The sequence below is a fragment of the Artemia franciscana genome, chromosome 6, assembly GCF_032884065.1.
Source record: "Artemia franciscana chromosome 6, ASM3288406v1, whole genome shotgun sequence".
Classification (NCBI taxonomy): Eukaryota; Metazoa; Arthropoda; class Branchiopoda; order Anostraca; family Artemiidae; genus Artemia; species Artemia franciscana.
The window spans coordinates 36,230,214-36,242,324 of NC_088868.1; the positions used below are offsets into that span (position 1 = coordinate 36,230,214).

At 34.7% G+C, this 12,111-nt stretch overlaps 1 long non-coding RNA gene across 1 annotated transcript; it reads left to right on the plus strand.

Annotated features, from left to right (window-relative positions):
* Positions 1 to 6,882: 6,882 nt before the first annotated feature.
* Positions 6,883 to 11,715, plus strand: LOC136027868 (uncharacterized). Its single transcript, XR_010617680.1, has 3 exons — positions 6,883 to 7,290; positions 9,423 to 9,581; positions 11,338 to 11,715. It is a non-coding gene; the product is annotated as an uncharacterized LOC136027868 (long non-coding RNA).
* The last annotated feature ends 396 nt before the right edge of the window (positions 11,716 to 12,111 follow it).

A 12,111-nucleotide genomic window follows, 5' to 3' on the forward strand; every position in this document is an offset into this window, starting at 1 on the left:
CTTTGGGGAAAGGATTATTAGTGGTGCCCTTGGGACATGTAAGGTTATTGTGGAAGGGGTGGTCTCATCAACTCAGCACTTTTTGATAGTCAGAAGTGACCAGAAGGCTTCTAGCCTTACCGCCTAATGCATTGCCCCTCCAAGTTTAACAGATCCAAACTATGAGATAGCCCTTTTGTGCAAACTTGTCCACGTGTCTTAACAATGCCTCTGGGTTCGACAACCTTCCCCCCCCCCCCCTTGGCCCCCAGAGCTTATGGTGAAGGGCTGTAAATTGTGCCCCGAGAGCATATAAGGTTATTGTGAAATTAATTATTGTCAAATAATGTGAAATCTAATAATGGTGGCACATATTAATCCTTTAGAAATGTATTAATTCTATAATTAATTATATCATTCCACTTTACATTATTTTCGTAGGGGAAAGAGATTTTTCATGGTACCCTCATTCTTTGCCTTTTGTTTTGTTATTCAACCTTTTCAAAAATAAAAGTGTCAGTTATTAGCGCCCTTATCATATTACCCTCCTTCCCCTAAGATTTTGCTCTTTGCCCGGCTCAATAGTAACCAAAACTAAAAAAAAAAATGGAATTTTGATACCAATAGTTACATCAAAAGAATTGCATTTTAATGCTGATTTTAAATATATAAGTCATCAAGATTAGTCTTACCCATCAAAAGTTACGAGCCTGAAAAAATTTGCCACACTTTAGAAAATAGGGGGAAACACCCCCTAAAAGTCATACGATCTTGACGAAAATCACACCATCAGATTCAGAGTATCAGAGAATCTTTTTCTAGAAGTTTCAAGCCCCTATCTATAAAAATGTGGATTTCGCATTTTTTGCCAGCAGACAAATCACGGATGTGTTTTTTTTAAGGGGTGATCGTATCGACTCAGTGGTCCTAGAATGTCGCAAAAGGGCTCATTCTGACGGAAATTAAAAGTTCTAGTGCCCTTTTTAAGAGACCAAAAAATTGCAGGGGACGTAGGCCCCCTCCCACGCTTATTTTTCACCCAAAGTCACCGGATAAAAATTCTGAGATAGCCATTCAGGGGGATTTTTTTGGTTTGGGGGGAGATTTGAGGGGGGGGGGGTTACGTGGGAGGATCTTTCCATGGAGTAACTTCTCATGGGGAAAGAGACTTTCAATGAAGGTTGCGCAGGATTTTGTAGCATTATTTAAAAAACGGTGAAAAAATAAATATGAAAAGCTTTTTCTACTGAAAGTGAAGAGCAGCATTAAAACTTAAAACGAACAGAAATTATTACGCATATGAGGGGTTTACCTCCTCGTAATACCTCGCTCTTTATGCTGAAGTATTTTTGTAATTTCAACTATTTATTTTACGGCCTTTGTTATTCAGGGGTCATTCTTAAGAAATTTATACAAAATTTAAGCTTTAGTGTAAAGAGCGAGGAATCGACGAGGGGTGAGCCCCATAAATTTTCATGATTCGTTTAGTATGATCTTGAAGTTGTTTAAATGAGGTGATCTCAACCCCCGGAGCCACCCTTGCGTTCAGGAATTCGGTCCAATGTATATTGTAGTTTATATTATCTTGCCTATAGAAAAAGGGCCTAAAAGTACGGGAAACTTATCAGACTAGTAGTTTGCACTAGTGCTAAATAAAAACTACAGGTGCCATCTTGCGTTAGGTGTTTTTTTTATACTATAAACAGCTGCAAAATACCGTTATAGATACTTCACAATGTACAATGTTGTATATTATTCTTTTTATAGTTTACATATTCTTTACTTTTTAATTCAATTGAAAAAAACAATTGCCCTGTTGTGGGATAGAGCAAATTTCGTTCTTCATACCCGGTAGGCAGGGCCCTACTCTAAAATATAGGTGACCACCAACAGCACTAGAAACCAAGAAATACCTGGGTGACAAACGCAGGGTTGCTAACTGGATACTTTTTAAGTCAAAACGAGACATTACCATGTGCCTAGACACAAAGAAAAAAAAAAAGTGACACATATTAGAAATTTGGAATATAAGATGGCAAAACAAACCAAATTTTGTAAATTTTAGACATAAAACGAAACATTTCCCAACTTACCATTTTGTAAAAAAAAATGCCATTCTTCACTAAAGTTCTTATTTTTCTTGGTATTTTATTATTTAACATTCTGATTTCGTCAGGAATGTCGTAAGCAAGGAATTATCTCCAAAGTAAGGGATTTACATGTTTATATGATTTTCATGCTTATACACCCTAAGTAATTTTGTATGAATGCTTATATGGTTTTTTTTTCGATTTCATCGCACTTGATGTGAACTGGCCGCTTTGAAAGAAGTTTATTTGCAAGGCGTCTTTCGGTTATAACTGGCAAAAAACTAATTTCTAGTTTTAGAGATTTCAAGATTAAAATATTTTATTTAAAAATACATATTTTAAGATGCTCAGGGGTCTTAAAAAAACCTGCAAAAATGAAAAAAAAAATCTGGATTAACAATGCAATACGAAAAGAATGCAAAATTTATATACACATTCAATTGGCTAAGGCTATGCTTGGCAGAAATGGGCTTCTTTCTTAAGATTAAATAAAAGAAAAAAAACAAGTTTTTTTAACAGAAAGTAAGGAGCGACATTAAAACTTAAAACGAACAGAAATTACTTCGTATGTGAAAGGGGCTGCTTCCTCATCAACACCCCGCTCTTTATGCTAAAGTTTGACTCTTTCTCTTAACTCTACTTTTTAAAACAGTAAAAAACTTTCGGTTAGACAGGTTAGATCTTGTTTGACAGGTTTTGTATAAAGAAGCCTGAATAAGAGTCTGCGCGTCAGAGTCTGGACTCTTTCCAATATGAATTCTGTGCTTGGGAATATCTTCTTTGACTTCATACATTTTGGATTGAAGTCTGAATGAGGAACGGTTTTATTTCTTTATATGTGAGTTTCTGTTTTATTTTCTGCTTCCGAGTATTAAAATGTGGAATAAACACAGTTTTGGGTCATAGTCAACAGACTGATATTGGGGGTATGTTTATATTAACAGACTCTTCTAGCTGCTTAGTTATGAACTTGCCTCTATAGTAAAAATTGGATCCTGAATCAAAATTTAACATTCATATGTGTCAGAAATGAACTTTAATCCCACCCCTATATATACCAATTCTGGGTATGTACTTGCACATTAAGGGGGATAGGGGTAATGTTCAAGCTTACCTCTATTGTCAGAATTCAGGTCTTCAATCCTGAAGACCCCTACCCCTGTATGATTTTGAAAATTAATTTATTTTTATGTTGAATTCTGAAAAATTCGTTGTTTTATTTATATCTAATACGGTCTTATGGATGATATAACATTACCATCGAAAATGTTATAAGAATACAAAATATAAATTTAAAGTATTAGTGAAAATAAAGTCTGATTTTTTTGATTGGTTAAGTGGTATCTTGCGCTATATATTTAACCTTGAATGTCGAGATTCACTCGTGAATGTCAACAAAAATATAGTCGCTTGGTGTATTTCTGAAATGTTTGTTAAATTCTGACTTCCACCAGTGAATATCGACGTTCATTGTCGAATTATTGACGTTCTTTCATAGTGGATATTGAATATCGACTAATTGTGAATGTTTAGCATTTCTGAGCTTTGTACTTTCTTTTCCGTAATTAAGTCGCTATACGCTTTTCCCCGATCTTTCTGGGAGGAATGATTAAGAATGTAAAGCACTCAGGACATTTTTATTGAGAAAATGAAATAACAGTAATAAAAAATTTCACGTAGCGCAAATTCTGGATATGTCTTGATTGCTGAATTCTCTATCCTTATCTGATTGCAATATTGCTGGAGCACCAAATATTGAAAATATTGAAAGAACATGGCGTGCTACTGCTTCCGCCCTCTTTGTTTTCAAAGGTCGTATTTGAACAAACTTAGTTAAATGATATATCATTAAGGACTTAAATTTGCTATTTCCGTTTAACTGCAAATATATCAGATCAATTTGGCGTCTTGAGTTTAAACTAGAAATGATCATTGGTTTCACAACAATGCTGGTCTTAGGTGCACTTCGTTTCATTTGTCAATGTTTGCATAAATTTAATTACAACATTATAACCTCATATGTTACATTTTTACATCTATTTTGCAACTCGTTAAGCATACGTCTTCTTCCTCCGTGGCTTATTCTGATTTGTGCTTCTTAAAGTATACTGAACAATTCCTCGTTTGTAACATAATACTGTATATTCGTTTCTCCTAGTTATAATGTTACAAATAACGTTTCTTTGTGATCCCAATTCATTGCAGTATCCGTTCCGGATAAGTCAGGGTATTGAAATTTTTTTTTTATCAAAACGTTGCTGTCAGCATCAGACTTTGCATCAAACCTGACACAGACTTTGCATAAGATCGGCAAAGTTGACTGAATCCTGGTCAAGATAAGGATTTGATTTTTTTTTTTTCCTATCTTATCTCTCAGTTAGAGATAAGGATTGGGATTTAAGAATTGGGATTTTTTCCTCTCATTTTGACATTCACTAGATTATATCTGTGATTGTCGACATACATCGGTGAAGGTCCGAATGCACAAGAATGTGATGAAATATTTGACCTTTCACTGACGTATTTGGTGTTAGTTGACATTCACAAGTGAAAGCCGAAATTTACCATTTTTGGACATTCACCGGTGAAAGCCAACATACACCATTTTTGGACATTCACGATAACATATATACCTTAAAAATTTAAGAAAAAATCTAGAAGTCAATTTATAATAGAAAACAACTCCATTTGCTGTTCAGCAGTTTTTGATAGTAGTTGGCCGGCAAATGATAAAAAAAAATGGGCTAAAAATCAGCAAAAAGTAAGCAAAAAAATTGGCACCAAACGAAGTTACAGCATTCCCTTGAAGGTATTAAATAGAAAAAACAAGTTTTTTTCAACTGAAAGTAAAGACCAACATTAAAACGAACAGAAATTATTACGTATAAGAGGGGGTTTGCCCCCTCGTCAATACCTCGCTCTTTACGCTCTAGGCTGTTTAATCAGAACAAATAGCTCTTTTGAAAGTACTGTAAAAACTTTAGCGTAAAGAATGAGGTATTGAAGAGGGGGTGAACCCCCTCATATACGTAATAATTTCTGTTCGTTCTTAGTTTTAATGTGACTCCTTACTTTCAGTTGAAAAAACTTGTTTTTTATTTAATTTCTGATCTTTTTTTAAATAATGATGGGAAATCTGGTACCCCTTCATGTAAAACCTCTCTTCCGCCATGAAAAATTCCTCCATGGAAAGACCTTCCCACGTAACCCCCCCCCCTTACCCACCAGGAAAAATCTCCCTTGAAAACGACTGTATACTTCCCAATAACCAATACTATATGTGAACAATCGACATAGTTCGTAACTTGCAGCCCTTCCTCTGGGGACTGTAGGGGATTAAGTCATCCTCAAAGACATCAACTATGCGAACAAAATGGCTGTCTCAAAGTTTCGATCCAGTGACTTTGGAAAAAAAATTAGCGTGTGAGGAGGCCTAGTTGCCCTCCATTTTTTCCGGTCACTTAAAAAGGGCACTGGAACTTTTAGTTTCTGCTCCAATGAGCCCTCTTACGATATTCTAGGACCAATGACCCCTGGAAAAAAAAATAATGAAACAGGCATCCACGATCTTTCTTCTGGCAAAATAAAAATCCATAATTTCGCAGATAGGAGCTTCCTGTCGCAACTGCCGTTTTGAGTTATTGTACTACCTACACTAGATACTTGAATTTACTGACTTCTTCTGTTTGGAGTTCCCTGAACTTAAGACCTGTTGGTAGCAAAGTGGTAACGTCATTTGACATTACCTTGGATTTGCTCACATTGATCTGCAGGCCAGTTTGAGAGGCTCTTGAAGCTAGCTCCTCAGTCTTTCGTTGCATATTTTTAAGTCATCCATAAGTTCATCCATATGTTAACTTTCCATCTAAGATGAAATAAAAATGCAAAGCCAATAGATGATAAATAAAAGGCTGGTCTCATGTAGCTTTTACGGTGTGGATTTACCAAATTGTTGTTGATTTGCAAAGAACGGTGCCGATTTGAGCTTAAAAATTTTTCTAATATTCATTGTCAGTTTACAAAAACAGTGCCAAATTTCATCATGATTATAAAAAAAAGTCTTCAATCCTCAGCAGCAAAAATGCTTCTCTTCAGCAGAAAAATCAAAGAATTAAATAATAATAGTAATTAAACAGTTAATAATCAAAGAACTTCATAATTTAATAAGGAAAAAGCTTAAAATTTAATGAAATTTTCTAAATGAAATAAAAAATTAAAAAGAATAAAAATTTCAATCATGAAGGAGCTTAATAATAATGATAAAAGAACTAAATAGTAAGTTGAGATCAATCATGCAACTAATGATAACCTACAGTTGACTATTGATGTCCATGATGTTTAGATTTGAATATCTCGAGAAAAGGGCATTATTTTTGTACCACTATCGTTTGCCCACTGAGCTGGTGAATTCTGTTCCTGAAAAAGTTACGTGTGTCGGGCCCTTAAGGAAAGTTTAAAAGAACCCTGAAAAGAGAGAGTTGGGCATCGTGTCTCCACTGATTTAAAACGAAAGCAGCTTTAGAAAGTTTAAGTGGTCTTCAGAATCTTTGCTGCGGTTTGCGAAAACCAATTTTATCACTGAAGACAACCTTGTTTGTGTTCTGGTTGTATATCTGTGTTGCACAACGCGACCAAAATGTTGTAAACAGCCGAGTGCTTTTTTTTTGCTTTATCAACAAGGCATTGGGCTACCGGAAATGATACCGCCAGTATCTGTTGCCGGGAACCCCTTTTGTGAGTCTTCAAGGAAAACAGCCTTTTGTTTATTGAAAAAGTGTGATACTTATTAATTGTTTTATAGGAGGTGCTCAAATCTGTCACAGATGATCTATCTTCATTGGAGCAAGAATTTGACAGTATGGAAGCACCGGTTCGGTTGTTGCCAGTTGTTCAAACACAGCTGGATCAGGTGGCTGACTTTTTCGCTCGGTTGCAGCAGTACCATGACCATCTTGAAGAGACTCGCAGCGCAAGTGAGAAACTGACAAAACAGGGGAGAGATATTCAATCAAGTACAGATCAGATTACGAATATGGAAAAGCATATACTCAAGCTGGAAGAGAGATCGAAAGCTCGTAATGACGAATTGGAAAGAGTTCTTGGGAAATTGGAAAGTTTCTATGGACTGTTGGATAAGGTTTAGATCAATATTGAAGATGCTTTCAATGAAGAGGTGAAGTTTAAAGCTGTTTAAAGCTGGCAGCAACAAGCTGAGTTCAAGGTATGAACAGATGTTTTTATTTAATGATTTTCCCTTTTTTTTTCTCATTTTAATTTTTTGGTGTATTGCAATGAAAAGATGACAAAAGTGGAAAATTGTGAGTTGGAAGTCTGAAATTGTAAGCGGGAAAGTGGAAAGAATAACAAAAGTGGGAAATTGAGATGGGAAAGTGGAAAAGATAACTGAAGTGGGAATTTGGGCATTGACTTGAAATTTTGGATTTTTTTGTCGTCTTTTGGCCTCCAGAGAGAATGGTGGAGGGAGGGGGGGGGATAAAATCATTGCTTGTAATGGATAATATCCGATTTAGAGGGACTGTTGGTTACTTTGAAGTATGAGATCGTAACCCGTATAAACTTTTTCAAATGCTCACCGAAGAGTCTAGGGGAATACCTGTTGATAAATGTGTGAACTGAATGAGAAATCATTCAGCCAAAATATTTGACAAGTTTGGCTAGATACTATTTATATCTTGGGAACATATCGAGGAGGGATGAACAGATTTTTTCTATTTCATGCTTTTACCGGTATTCTTTTATTATTCTTCTTATTTCTTTCCTGTATCACAATGGATAAATATAAAAAAAAACGTGAGAAATTTTAAGCTAGTTAATAAGTCATGAAAAAAAGACAGATCCTTTAAAATTTCACCCAATTTAAGTTAATCGATTGGAAACGCTCGTAGAAGAATATAAAATACATTTTGTATATTTATATATATATTATATGTGATGTTATGTACGGTGTACGTGATATAATAACGCATATACATTGTTACATTGATGATGAATTGAGAAAGTTGAAAAAAAGAAAATTTTTCAAATTTTGAATTTTAAATTAATTCTGTCCTGGTTTTTACTAGCCAAAAAAACTATAACCTGTGGGTGATCTATTGATAGCTAATTATTCACATTTTGAACATATAACTGATTTAGTATGAATTTCGTCTTTTTTCGTATAAGTTTACATTAAAATTATCTCACCAAATATTTTGAGCGAGATTGGAGAAGGGGAGCAATCGATTTGACCGATCAAAATCGATATCTCAGGTGAAATCAAAATAGCTGCATTAAAAATACGGTAAAATTTATATTGATCAAAAAGTTTAGTTTAGTATTTCAAAAAAGGTAAAGTTCAAAATAAAATGTAAAAATTTATAATAAAAATGTCCTAAAAATTGATGACTGCAAAATTAAAGGTCTCGGAAATGTTTCATTTTTATATTTCCTGTGAAACACGTGGGTTTACTACTATTCTAGAGATCATGGATAATAATAGTTTCGGGTTAGTTTCATGGGTAACATCTATTCACCAAGCTGGAAGTTATGACATTACTTAAAGAGACCCTAGATGGTCAATCATTTTGATCAAAAGTTTCCGTTAATCGATTGATGTGTGCTTTTGAAGGTTGTCTTGAAGGTTTTGCTTCAAGCCTCAATCGATTGTTCAATCAAACCCTTCAATCTCGATTGAAGCTAATCTAACACACTGTGTCTGGTCAAAATGCTTGAGTCATTCAAACTTTCTATCAGTCACAGTCAACGTTTGACCCAAGCGTCAAATAGGTTCATAGACTTGAGTCAATCCATTGACGGAAGCTTTTGGTCAAAATGATTGACCCTCTCAAACCTCCTTTAGACGTTTCCCTAGAGTATAATCTAAACTTACTCAAAAATAGTAAAATTCTCCCATTTCCAAGAAACCTTTTTATTTTGTTGTTATAATAATGAGGGAGGAGAGGGGAATGCAAAGTAAATACGATCCCTGTCCCATTAACAGTTTTTTTTTAGCACAGAGATTCTTGCAAAAATATTTGCTTTGTCTTTTCATCGCGCTTCTTCTCCACTAGACGAAAATTTACCCTCGTTATTTGGTTTCTTTTTTTTTGTTTGTTTTTTATATATATAAAAACGTACGCTAGAAATTCCAAAATATAATTCGGTCGATAGATAAACCTGTATCTCTTAATGATGGCTAACTCCTTAAGTTGAAAAATTAAAGCCACTTGAGCGCAAAGACAATAACATATCAAAAACACATACAGGGAATATAAATCTTGAATTGGTAGAAGTATCCTTATTTACACGATTTAAAGAATTATTTTTTTTTTATAATTTTAAATAATATTTTAGGAGTTCTGTGAGAAGCTGAGAAACTCATTGGAAGAAACCGTCTTGGAAGACAACACTGGTCAGGGATTAGTTCAATTTGCAGCACCAGGCGTAACCACTACTAAGTTGGAAGGTGATATAGAGAATATTAATGAGAAATGGAACACATAAAAGGCTAAGGTGAATTCATCTTTCTTCAGGAGTGTCACTTGGATGCGGGAAGCTTTCCCTTCCTAGTTTTTTATGCCCTAGTTTTAAAGCCCTAGATTTTGAAAAATACCATTTTTCAGGCCGCTCAAAGCTAAAACCCAGATTTGCCGCTCCCATATCTCGGTTTGCCCCCTAGAAACCAGTTTATCCCCCCCTTATAAAATCTAGTTTTTTGAAAATCTTATCAAAACTAAGATAAGCTTGCATAATTTAGGTATCTGCAGAAACAGGTATATCTTTACCTTTTTGGTACTATTTGGTTAATTTTTTGTCTTTTTCACTTGATTTGGAAGAATTGGCTCCAACTTTGCCCCCCTTCTAAAGATTTTGACAAGGTTACGCCATTATATTCGTATAAATGAAAACCTGGTCAATTTCAATGAAGCCCCAAATAAGGGATTACATCAATTAATTGTTATTTGACTCGCAATCTTTGCACCTATGACAAATTAGAAGTCCGAATCTCCTTGTCCAAATTAAGTCCAAAAAAGTCTAAACTAGTTGCCATCTGAGGTGAGAAGACAGCTCGCACATCTCGAGCAAAACCTTGGGCAACTCCGTATCCAAGCATCATCCTGTCTTCTGTTTGTGCTTGAAATATTATATTATACTTATCTGAAAACATATTAGTTTAGGAAGGAGGGCTTCTTCCTTTTATTTTATTGCGTTTTTGATTTCTATGTATATAAGTTTATAATTTTTGTCTATCATTTTATTAGTATTATTAAAGCTTTACCGGTTCTCAATACTTTCATTTAATTTAATTATAAATTTATTCATTCTAAATTTGTTTTCATTTCACTATTTCTTATATTTTTACAAATATGGGAAAAGTTATATGGAAGTACTTTTTTATTAAATGGTTGGCTTGGATTCTTTTCTAGGTAAGTCCATCGTCCCTTAAAAATTTTCCTTCCTTTATTTCTTGTGCTTGTTAATTTACTGCTAAAATAAATCAATCTTGATGAAATTTCATTTTATTGTGTTTTTGCATCAATTTTTTTCTGAGTATTCCCCCTTCCTCTGGCCTTCTGTATGTAACTCGATATAATTACGCTTTAAGGCCGAGGGTTCTCAAAGAAACCATTCAATTACAGGTTCTCAAATTCGATTAAAAATTAGTTCTTTTTGTCATTTCAGGTAGGGGCACGAATTTGAGCATTCTTGCTGTTGAATCGTATATTCTGAAGTAATCTATACTAGATTGTTTTTGTGCTTATCGCTAGATGCTCGCTAGCGTATTTGTTACATCGTCTGCCGCGTAGTAGGTTTTTTTGTTTTTTTTTATATATATATTTTTTAACGTATTGTTTTTGGATTAGGAAATACTAGAAAGTGGTATTTTCTGATAAACAAGGGCAGGGGGGAGATTTTGGGGGGAAGGAGGGTGCATTGGCAGTAAAGTGATAAAGAGTACCATATGTCATACCTAAAACATCCCAAATAATTGCTAGGGATTCCCGAGTAACGTCGGCTAGTTCGTTGTATTTCAGATTTAAGTATTCTATGTGTTTTTTGTGTGTATTTTTTAGGCCTCTCATCCCACAAGCTTTGTTGCTGGTATGTATAAGAAACTACAACCGGAACCATAACTAAGAATAATAGATTTTATTCTTTTCACTTAGCTTTGGATGTTGCTTGCTGCGATTATCTCAAACCTATTTTTTCGGAACTTAGTCCATTAAAATGCAGGACTGTCTGATTTTTAAATAATTTTTCTTTTTAGTTGTTCGAACGAGAGAGAAAATTGGATGAAGGTCTCCTTCAATCTGGTAAGTTCAGGGAAGCTTTAGGGAGTCTTGCCAAATGGCTATCTGACACTGAAGAAATAGTCACCAATAAAAAACCCCATCAGCTGATTACAAAGTTGTCAAAGCACAGCTTCAAGAGCAGAAATTTTTAATGAAATGTTTATTCAATCGGCAACACAGCTTGTCCGCTCGTTTGGATATGGGTCACGACCAAGGCTCAAAACTTGAACCAAAAGAGAAAAAAAGATTTGGAAGAAAGGATGCAAGAGCAAGTAGCCAGATTTGACGTTTTGAGCCAGATGGCTGATGAAAGAATGCAGGCCTTAAACACTGCTATGAGTGTGGCTAAGTAATTCTTGGTAAGTTTTTTTTTCATGCTTTTCTTCATATTCTGTAGACAGTATGCTATGTCAGGTCTTTTGGATATGGGTCACAAATTGGCGTCGACAGACCCCTCCCCCCCAAACAAAAAGAAGAAGACGAAAAGAGGGAAGAGTTAGTAGCTATATTTAATCTTTTTAGCTAGATTATAACAGGATTCAAATGAGTAAATTCAAGTTATTTGTTCAAATCGAATGGAAGGGTAGCCCTCTCCATGCAACAATGAAAGGGCAACTGAATAAAAACACCAGAAATTGAATGGCTATTCGAATGGCCCTTTTTATTTTAGTTTTTTTTTTTTAAGGTTGGTTTTGTTTTTAATTTATCCTAAGGACTTTTATCTTTACAGCCACACTATGATCTATATG